The sequence below is a fragment of the Corvus moneduloides genome, chromosome 12 (genome assembly GCF_009650955.1).
Source record: "Corvus moneduloides isolate bCorMon1 chromosome 12, bCorMon1.pri, whole genome shotgun sequence".
NCBI lineage: Eukaryota > Metazoa > Chordata > Aves > Passeriformes > Corvidae > Corvus > Corvus moneduloides.
In genome coordinates this window covers 17693106-17704566 of record NC_045487.1, presented here as the reverse complement: position 1 = coordinate 17704566, position 11461 = coordinate 17693106, and the positions used below count along the sequence as shown (strand labels likewise).

Below are 11461 nucleotides of genomic sequence, written 5' to 3'. Positions count from 1 at the left end.
TTGCCAGGGCATTTTCCAACTTCCCGTCACCTTCTGGGCTGTACCTGTGCCGAGGCAGACAGCTTTACTCTACATTTCAGTGGTGAGCCATTTGGACCCATGGTATGTATTTTATTCCTCATTTGTTCTGCAGATTAAGCTTTTTATTTGAGAGCATAGTGTCACTTTTCACTATTCTGTACCTTGCCAGGCAGAAACAGATGCCTTATTTGTGGAAACTTTAAAGCACAGTAAAACATAACACTAGTGGGAAGCTCTCATGTTATTTCTACAGCCTCCTGAGCCTTAGTTAAGTGAAGTGATAGGATATGACATGGCTTTTTTTTTGTTTGTTTGTTTTTTTGGTAACTTTTCCAAATAAACAATCTCCTGAAAATAAGGTGTGACATTATTAGGCGGGTACTGAAGTGAAAGCTCAGTGCTTGTTTGCTTCGTAGCATTGTTTTACTTGTGCACTGAAAAGAAAGGAATACTGTGGCAATGTGAGTGGCAGCTACACATGATGGAATATGTGTTTATCCCTGTTTATGTTTGCAGCATCAGGAGCGCTAATTAGAAGACTCTATCTCCTGTGCAGTCCTAGCTGCCATATGTAAATAAATGTTACCTAGTTTGAGGTGAGTTATCCCATGTGTAAACAAGAAAACCAGACTTAGTTCAAGCTTTTTGATAATTCACAAGATTCTTTCACTAAGTTTGATTCGTACAATTCTTTAATATTCTGCACAGTATTTGGACTGCATAATGGCAGTACTCCTGCCAGCAACCCTATGCATCTGTCTACCAAAAAATAACATTTCTGTAATTACAGGATGGATAGAGGAGTGGGAAATGCTGAGGGACAGCAGGAAGACAATCATAGCAACAAAACACACAATCCACTGAAGTCAGAAGAATATTACAAAAATAAACAAGACCTTGTGGGAATTAGATCAGAATAAGTATTACTGTGGTAAACAGAAAGAATGGCTTAACTGAAAAGCACAATAACTAAGCAGAGAGGGCCTCAGAATTTTGTGTGCTTGCAAATGAAGAGAATTTCCACTAAAGCACCATTAAACTGTAGCCTCTGATAAATCTGCAATGCTGATGAGTTAGATTTGTCACTGTTTGCCATTTGATTTTAATCAGTGTTACTGCGAGTGTATGTAAAACCTGGGTTTTCAGGGGAAAGCTGAGACGGGCAGACTACCTGGCTGTGGGGTTTGTGTGCACAGCCAAGGCAGAAAAGGTGACTGGAGTACACTGAAGAGATAAAAATGCTGCTTTGAAGTGCCATAACTGGAGGGAAACATTAAAAGTTTTGGAGGTGTGCTAGAAAAAGAAACTTCTTTCTGGTAGGAGTGCAATGCTATGGGCTGAATTTGGGTTGATGCAGAAGCTTTTTGCTCCAACTCTTCTTCTGTTTGTAGAATAATTACAAAAATCTAGGGTGAGAAGAATTAATGTTGAGAAAAGAATCTGTGACATCCCTAGAGGGATGATGGGAGGTTGTACCCCTTGCAAAGTGTGCACCCCCCAATCCTTTGCTATCAAATTGACCCTTTCTGTCATTTGCAAGGTGTGTATTTCCTGAGTGTTGTGGGTTTGACGCTGGCTAAAAGCACCAGGTACCCACAAGAATCATAACAAAGGGTTCATGATTTGAGATAAGAATTAGGGGAAAAAAACACTCTAAGGCAAAACAGGTTCAAAACTTAAAACAGTATAAAGAAAATTTATTCTTAACAGAATTAAAAGTAAAAAGGGCAATGAGAACTAAAATAAACCTTTAGAACACTTATTTTCTTCCCAGCCCCTCTCTCTTTCTCACTGACCATGCAAGGAGGCAAAACATGGGGTTTTGGTTGGTCTTTCACTTCCTAAAAATCTTTCTTCAGTACGCTTAGGGAAAGGAATTTCTTTCTTTTGCTGTGCCGTGGGATCCTTCCCACAAGAGATAGTTTCCTGCAAATTTCTTAGCATGGCCTTAATTATCACAAATTGCAGTCCTGCTCGACCTGCTGTAACATGAGTCGCTCCCACAGGCCAAGCCGTCTTCCCAAAACTGCACATCGTGGGTTGTTTTAGTTCATGGGGTTTAGTCTTTTAAGGATAAGCTGTTCTAGTTTCGAAGCAAGGGCTCTCTTTCTCTATTTCTGGAAGCAAGGCTCTTCTCTCTCTGTTTGAGTTCCTCACTAGATTACAGCTTTTCAGCATCCACTCGCTCCAGCGTGAGCACTTTTCCTCATGGGCTGCGAGTGGTCCTCTGCACCCCCCATGCACTTCATGAATTACAGGGAAAAACAGTTTGTTGTATTATGGTCCTCACCACGGCTTGTAGAAAAAAATTCAGCTTCGACACCCAGGGCACCTCCTCTCTCTCGTTCTTTTCACTAACCTTGGTGCTTCCCTGTTGGTTGTCCTCATGTGTATTCATTTTTTTCTTCTTCTCTGACTTGGAAGAAAATTGTTGTCAAGTTCTATCAATTGAAAGGTTCTTATAGAGCTTCATGGCATTGAAAAGGTTGATCTCGTTTGCTCCGTGTCAGGGAATTGTCATGTTTTCGTCACTGGCCAGGTGGTCCCCACCAGCACCACAGGGGCAGCCCCAGCACACTGGGCCTGGTGCTTTTTGGAGTCAGGTTGCTTGGGAATGCAGCCCAAAGCAGGTGGCAAACTCCACCTAAGGCTAAATACCGGCACAAGACTGATAGCCAACAAGTACCGTAAGGGAAAGTTGAAGAGAAGTTTGAAGAGAGAGTTCAAGCCTCGTGATCGAGCCCGCAGCCTGTGGATGGTGTGAGGCCGGTAGCGGCCCCCCGGCCCTGCCTGGATGGCCCCAGTGGCTGCCTTTCCACCCCTCAGAAGAAAAAAAAAGAATGCCTGCTTTCTTTTCCCTACTTAAATATGTCATCCCAGAGGCATCACCAACTTCTCTAATCGGGCTAGCAACCTGCCTATCATCAGAGCCTTCAGCAATTGGCTCTGTGCCGGACACGGTAGAAGCTTCCACTAGTTTCATCTTTCAGAACCTGCTCCTGTGGCTTCCTCTGCCCACTAAAAAAACTAGACTGTTTTAAACTAACACAATGATGATTCCCTGGGAGTTCCCAAGTGCTGCTTTCACCCCTGTGTCCTGTCAGTGGCGGGCGCGATGCTCGATGGAATGCTACAAACATGGACAGAGGCAAGGCTTATCTGTGCTGGCTTAACTCAGTTCATCAGCACAGAAAGAGCCAAGCTAGGCCTAAAAAAGAAGAACATAATTAGAAAAATGCATGGCAAAGAAACAGCCCCTCACAAGCCCATGCAGGAGCTGAGGCTCGTGGAAGTACAGATTGTTCTCTCCTGAGAGCTGACCTTGAGTTGAAGAGGTAACATGGCTCCTTTCTCACTTTTTCTGTATTTGCATGGCTATAAAAAAACCCCAAAAAGCCCTTCCATGTTTTTTTCCCATATCTTAAAGGGATTTTACTAATGTAATAGATAAAAAAGAAATATGTTAAATAAAAACATTTATTAGAGGACATAATTTTAAATATTTAATGATATAATTAAGTCTTATTAATGTAATAGTCTTTATTCTTCAATTTAAAAATTCACAAGGTTAATTTTCCTTTCATCTTTATTATGCAATGTTTGCCACAATTATTTGTTATATATTCTTATAAATATTTGATGAATATTAGAGATTTTAATTTAAATAAAAATATAGGTCATCTTTTACCACAGTAACTCTGGTGTTAAGCTGGAATTAGTGAAATTAGCACAGCAGTGAGTCAGGCCCTGCTATTCCTCCAGTTATCCCAGGGCTAGCTTCTTTGACTGGAGTTATCCATGGAAAACACACCTTCTACTACTCTCTCTTTAAAGGCTTGCAAAGAATCTGAGGATCAACAAGCTGAGGATCGGTCACATCATTTTCATGTTGCCTCCTCTGGGGGACATTAATTGCATCATCTCAGTCTCAGATACTTATTCACTTGATTTTACTGCATTTGACAATAAAAAACACCTCTGAGCATTGGTAAATGAATTTAGAATATATTTCAGGAGGTACTTACTTGATTCATTAAATTACTGGCATTAAACCCAGTTGTTTTGAGTAAAATTATGCTATCTCTATATGCTCTGGCTTTTCAGCTCCTTACTGAAGAAGGGAAGTCCTCCAGCATTGAGTCCTGTGGATTTAAGTGATTGATGTTCTCCTTCATTAGCAGTATTTCTTACATATGCACCAGAAATATTTTAGGGGAAATGGTTGCTTTGCTTTACCACAGTATTACGATTTTTTTTTTTTAAGATCAGTCTGCCAAACTACAATGTCACTAGCTGCTGAAAAAAATCACTTTATGGGCAATATGTTGACTTACCTTCTTAATTAAATAAAGAAACAAACCAGAACTCTCTGGAGAAAAGTACTTTGAAATAAGCATATACTCCTAATCTGACACTGCATTCAGAATGGAAAAACAAATACCACTTGAGCTAGCAGCCTAATTTCAGCTTGTGCTGCTATTAGATTTGGGTTATGAGGTGTGCAAAAGTACCTTTTGGGGAGTTTCTTCAGGTGGCATATGCTGAAACCTGGGGCTTGTGCTACTTTCCCTTCCATTAGTAACCATGGCTCCCTCTGGATTGCTCACCTGCTGTAACTGTCACCTCACACGGACCTAAGATCTGTTTCTCCTCCAGATAAGGAAGGCACTTCATGAAGAGCTGGGCTAAACTTAAGGGATTTATTATCTTCAGGACAGAGGTGGCAGAATGCTGTCCATTTTTCAGGCATCCATTTTACAGCAAGAAGCTGCCCTTGCCACTGACTGGCTTTTCCCTTTCCTGCTGTTCTCCTGACAGCCAGAGCAGGTGTATTTGCTGCTGCTGTGAGAGCAGGTCACTCTTATCCCTGCAATGATGAGGGCTGAACACACCTGAGGAAGTTTACTCAAATCTGCTGGAAATGAAGGCAGTTTATTCACCCAGATCCCTGCCAAGACCTGTCTAACCTTGATGTACTTTAGCTCTGTACTTGCTCTAAATCATGAGAGCATCTATTCCAGCATTGTTTCTGGAATAACTCTCGTTGTTGTGTTACTGTTACCACAGTACCTGGATGCAGCATTGCTGTAATAATAGGTTAAAATAGGGCATTATGTGTTAGAAAACCATGTATTGGCAAAGTGTGGTGCTTAGCTCTGTCCTGTTCGCCTCCTATGGATGTTAAACTGCACCAGAACTGTGTGTTCTCTGCAGAATGCATAAGGAACAGTCAAGGTACAAAAATTACCTTTCAGCAAAGCCAAGCTGCTAAGCAGGGAAGAAAGAGTCCGAGCTGGCAAACGGGAAACAATCCTGTGTGCTTCTCTCAGCACCTCACTTGGAAACCACAAGTCTGCCACCACAGCCCAGCTCAGAGATAGGGATAATGACTCTTTCCACTTATAGGAAGTCCTACTGATTTTACAACTCATAAAAAATTCTATTCTCTCACCTTGTGTAGCATATCCCTGTTATAGGCAACCATTTCATCTCTCCTGGGATCCACCCATCCCTCTTACCTCAGCTTTCAGAAGTCCATTAGAAATCTGTTTTGTTTAGAGTATGCTTAAGCTTGCTATTATCTTGGAATTTTATGGTAAATCCTGCCTGAAAGTGAATACTTGCCTTCAAGGTCAGGCCACAGTGAAATGAGGAGTGGGGAAAAACTCTTCAATGGTTCTCCCCAAAACTAACTCATTTGTGCAGTGGAGAAAGTTATGTGGGGAACTCAAGTCTGCTTTTTAAATGAAGGGGAGCCCTTAGAAATAAGATTAAATAAGTTAAACCTAATTAAAGTTATTATTTAAACTTATAAATAAGTTAAACTCCCTCTTGCAGGTACACTGATAGTTTTTAATTCTTTGTTCTTGGAGCTGCAGCTGGTAATTCTCTCTCCACACTTTTGTCTCTCAACATCCTCTCACTTCTCCTCCTCTCACTGTTCTTTGGTGTCAGGCAGCCGCTGCACAGAACTTGCTCTCACTGACAGACAGGACTGGATTTGCCCAGCCAAGTGATGCCAGAATTTTGAGGGAGCACATGAGCATTACAGGACAGATGAGAACACACAGAACTTGTTACACGTGTGCCCCAATATTATTTTATTTATATCCATTTAGAATTGCCTGCTTTCTAAACTGTGGGCAAAAAGTACTTTTAAAAGCCTCTAGAAGCATAATTAGGAGGTTTGTTGTTAATCTTGTTCTAGGGTCATGTTTTGTTGATGAATATGGTAATTTCCTTTTGCAGAGAGAAGACTGTTGTTTGGGTTCTGATAACACCAAAAACTGTTTGTACTTTGACATTTGCACAATGCCCAAAAAGAATTACTGAGTTTCATTTAACTTATACCTCTGAGAATAAAAATCTGACAGCAACGGGAGTGATTTGATTTTGCATAGGGGAGATAATTCATTTATAGCCACAAGATTAATGCAGCGAACATTGAATTTCTCTTTCCTCTGAAAGAAAAGCAGTGTTACATATTACTTTGGGATTTAGAGTAGTAGCTGTTAGGGAAAGAAAAAGGGAAAAAAATTATTTTAACCTGCTTAATTACTGCACACTAGAGGGCACTTGAGGTAGAGCAAACAATATTTGCACAGCTCCTGCGACCGATCCCGTTCCTGACGCTCAGGAGGCAGAGTGAAAACACAGCAAAAAATTAACTTCCCAAATTGCGTCCTGTAAAACTTGTATCCTTCTGTACATTAATGTACAAAAAACCCCCCAGAAAACGGTTGAACGCCTTGCTGGATATAATTTTCTTTTGTCTTCCTCCCAGTGTTTGATGTACAAAAGGAATAATTGTTTTTCTAATAGCCAACCTGACAGCAACTAGTCAAAATTGCAAACAGTGCCCAAGGAATAATAAAACCTGATAATGTATTGCTATTTTTATGCACTCCACAATATCACTGGTTCAAAAGGTACATATATTAGTAATTGGGGGGTTTATATTTTATAATCTCTGGAGAGTGGAAGCAGCTCAGAGTTAGTTGTGTTTTATAGTTCTAAATGGAGTGTTTGGGAATGGGAAAGGCTATGCTAAGGGCCCACAAGCCCAGGGCTGCTGTTGGCTTAAACCTTTGTTTTTGTCTGACAGGACAGACCTTTCCTTGGGCTGGAGGAGGAATTTGAATGGTTATAGGAATGTGTTTGTCCAGTTAAAGCAAAAGTAACATCAAAATCAGTGCATCCATTTCTTCTCACGTCACAAGTAACACGGGAATGGAGTTGGATTAGATGCCTTTCTCAGAAGGCCAGACTCGTAAGGAAGGATTTTTGAGTGGTTGAGAATCACTTCTGTCAACTTATGGCAGCTGCTGCTCTTTCTCCAGTGGGGCTTTCCAAGCTTTCTGTTCCAGTGTTGGATATTGAATTTTAACCATGTGTGATCTCTGAAGGAATCTGGCATTCCTTTGCAAATCCCTCACGTCTCTCAGGCTTTCTAGCCTTGTCTGTTAAAATGTAAACAGAAATTTCTTTCAGAGGGAAAAAATTGAAACCAAACCTATCCCAACCCTGTACCTTTATCTCACAGGCTGCTAGTATCATTTCCCTTGTTTTAATCTATAGGATCACTTGTAAGCACTATATAATGGATTTTTTTTTTTTCAAGTTACAGATGTCTTCAGTGACTTCCCAAACACAGGAGATCATTATTTTTCCTGATAACCAGCTTGTGATAACTGTATACAAGCAGGTTTTAAAGGTTGCAAGACAGTGATAAGAACATGTTGTAAAGGCAATTATGTCTCTGTGCTGGCACGGGGAGCTGATAAAATGCATATTTTATTCAGAAATGTTCTGGACTTAAAATAAACCTTCTTGTTTCTTCTTATGGAATGTTAATTCTAGCATGCAAAGCAAACTAAATTAGGGAATAATCCCTCACATAATTTGAGCAAAAGGTGCCAATGATGTAGAGTGGGTATTGCCTAAGAAAACAGCATTTAATGTGTTTAAAGCTTTAATGGAACAATGGCAGGTGACACCACTAGTCCACAAACTTGCTTTAGTAACTTTCAAATCAGCTATTAATTTCTTATTGCTTTGAAGTGGCATTTTTGTGGCAATCCCTGTAAGCAAAAGTAGCGTGCAGTAAAGTCATTTATCTTGATCAAGCAATTCACTCTGGACTCATTAATTGCATGTAATTTTGGATCAGGCTCTATTTTACATATTAAAAACTGAAATCAGCTACTAATGCTTTGAGGGAAATATCTCACTGGTAGGTGATCTGATGGAATAAAATGTGAATATAACGAATTAGTACAGTGGTTTCTTTTCCTCTCTCAAGCCCTGACTTTGGCATTGTTATTTAAATGAGATGACCCCTAACACTGACTCCAACAGTGGCCCTGGCAAGGCTGTGCTGTGACTGAGCTGCCCCTGAAGAGCTCATTTCAAGCCACTTCTATTGAGTATTTTTTAAGAAGTAAGGTCTAAACTCTCTGTCTTCAGGAAACAGTTGCTCACACTGCTGAGGAACAAAGAATTAGATGATAATCAACAACTGTTTTCACAAAAACATGAAAGTGAGAAAAGATGGTGGAATTCCATTATGTCACATGGTGTGATAGATATTTCCTGTCTGTATATGCATGGGAAGTCACATTGGGGTTTTAATCCTTCTTACTCTTAAAAGGAAAGCAATATGGAAGAAAATCTCCTGGTTCTCTTGCAAGCAGAGGTTAATTTTTTTCCCCAATTCTCCATCACAACTAGTCAAAAAATCAAACAAAAACAACCCCAAAAAACTAAAACCCACCTAAGAGAAAAAAAAAAAAACCACAAAAACAAACAAAAAAACCCCAACTAAAGAAAATAAAAAAAGTAACCAAAAAATACCACAAAAACAAGATGAAAAATAACCCCAAAATAAGAAAACCAGCAACCAACCCATACCACAAGCCAATACATTTTGGAAATATTCTGTTTTGTTGGTTTTTTTTTTCCTGATCCCAAAATTTAATACCAAAAATTGCATTCCAGTTTGATCCAGGATGCATTCAATCACATGCATTTTTTAGATGACTTCTTTCTTCAGTACAGTGATTAAACTAAAAATCTTCATCCCATTGCAATTGGAGTAAGAGCTGCTTTTTGCTTAAAAAATGAAATGGCCATTTAGAAGATAGAGGAATAATCTTCCTTGTAATATTTATTTAAGAGGAAACAGTTTCTAGCCAGCATATTCATCAGTGTTATGCAATAGTGTGTGTATATATATCTCACTATGATAAATATCATTAAATCATTTCATCTGGATAGGATGCAGAAAGTTGCAAATGTTCCTTTGCTTTTCCAAGCTTATTTTTACATTAGTTTTAATCCATACACTTCTTCCTGTCAAGATTTACTCCATCATCTGAAAGGCTTTCCAGCAGGGGAATCCATGGATGGCATAATCCATTTTAACAAGACACTTACCATCCTCTCCTACAACCTGAGGATAAAAGAGCACAGCTTTTGCCCTGGTAATTTCCAATTGCAAGAAAGGTCACGTAGAACAAATGGCACAAGGCAAAGGTTGGAATCAAAACAAAAAACTAAACTTTAAAGCTGCACTTGGAGGTACAACCTCTACCATTAGCTTTCTTCCCACATACAGCTGTGCTGCCTGTTTAAAGCTGGGACACGAGGGATCTTATTAGGAAGAACTTTTATTCTTGGTTTCTTCCATCAGGTGTTTTTTTTAATAGAAATTAAAACCAGGTGTGCAACCACTCTTACTGAAACCTTCAAAAAGTTTGAAAACTGGCATTAATTGTCACGAGTAAAGCCAGGCTTAGCATACTCATGCTTTCCTTGTGACAAAAATCTGTATTTTCACTGTGTTGTTTGCTTGGTGGAAGGATGGGGGAGAAAAATACCCTTTGCCTCAGCAGAACCCCAGGTAAAAGGAAGCCACATTTCTGATCTCATCTATTGCACAGCCAAGTGTTTTGTATTTCCCTCAGGGCTCTCTGCCTGCTTCAAGTATTGTGTATTTTTATATCCATCCTCCAAGGAATCCTCCCAGGCTCACAGCTTGGCAAGTAAACGCTTGGACTGAGGGAAGCAAAGAGGTAGTTGGATGATTCTTCATTGACCTTGAAAAATGGCACATTCTGGGTGCATTTTGCTACATTCCCATCAGTTTGAGACTTTTCAGGAGGAGGATTTGTGCAAGAAATGCACCTGTTACCTGCAATAGCTTGCATTTAGCTAAGATAAAGTAGAGCAAGTAGCAGCTACACATGGAGGGTCTCATGCACTGTCTTACACGTGTGCATGCACGCATAGTATCAGCATGGAAAATGAGATTAACAGTCACGGAACTAAATTATATGGAATTCTTACTAGGTAGAGGAATATTAGGGTCCACTTTCTGCAATCCTAGGTAGATCTTCAACAAAGTAGTCATCTTACCTTTTGCTTAAGGTGGAGAGGCTTTCAGGCGCTCTGAATGAGGTTCAGATGACCAGCCCTTTAAAAATAAAGTTGAGCAATGAACCAGCAATGTACTATAGAACCACACAGCATGTTCATTTCAACCACAACGTCGTACTGGTCAAGGAGAGCTGGAGAAGGAGGATGGAATTGAGTGCAATTAAGCTTCCCCAACAGCACTAGCTCAGTGTGGAACCAGTCCTCCATTTTAAGAGTCCCTACCTGTACCTGACCACATCGACACCTTGTGCTCTTACCCCTCCCCTTTCGGCAAACATCAAACCTGGGGAAGATTCAGAGCTATGATGTATTATTAAAAATAATACATTTAATCTGCCAACAGACAGTCCATGCAATATGAAAAGGAGAAAAGCTCAATGGATGAGGAAGGTGGGCAGGGGATGCCAGTGGCCTGTCCCTCGCAGGGTGCTGGCCGTGGTTTTTATCTGCCTCGGATGGGACGAGCCCCCTCCAGCTCTGTAAAGCCAAAGGCAGGTGAGGATGCCCAGTGCTGCCCTCCATGAGCCTGCATCCGGCGCTCCAGCAGCCGGGGCTGTGCAGGATCCCGGCGCCGTCCGTCACAAAGAGGATTTGGGAACGGGGCGAGGGTCAAGGACTTACTGCGCGGTGCTGCCTTCATCCAGCTCCCGCTGCGCGGAGCTCGGCTGGCGCTGCCCTGGGGCTGCTCCGCGCAGCGCCCGAGGCTACCGAGGCTGCGGAGAGCCTTGAACCGCCGGCAGCTCTCCGGAGCGTCTTGGGAAAAGCGTTTTAAAGGATGCCCTCCCTGTCCCCGGGGCTCCCGCCCGCAGCGCTGGCACACGGAGATGAGCGGCTGCCCGCGGCCCCTCGGGGTGCTGCCGCATCCCCTCCTCATCCCTCTCCCGGCCCCCCCTCCCGGCGGGCATCCCCCCGAAGGACGAGGGGTCTCCTCCTCGCCGGCGCTCCGGGCACGTCCCAGCCCCGGCGGGCGCGTCCCCGGTGGCCCCGCTCCGGGCCCGGCCCC

General features: G+C 41.7%; 1 long non-coding RNA gene across 1 annotated transcript; it reads right to left on the bottom strand.

The window, feature by feature from the left end:
- Positions 1-1853: 1853 nt before the first annotated feature.
- Positions 1854-11429, bottom strand: LOC116449981. The gene is made up of 3 exons (XR_004242621.1): positions 11080-11429; positions 10438-10495; positions 1854-7481 (listed from the first exon to the last, which is right to left on the bottom strand). It is a non-coding gene; the product is annotated as an uncharacterized LOC116449981 (long non-coding RNA).
- Positions 11430-11461: the final 32 nt, after the last annotated feature.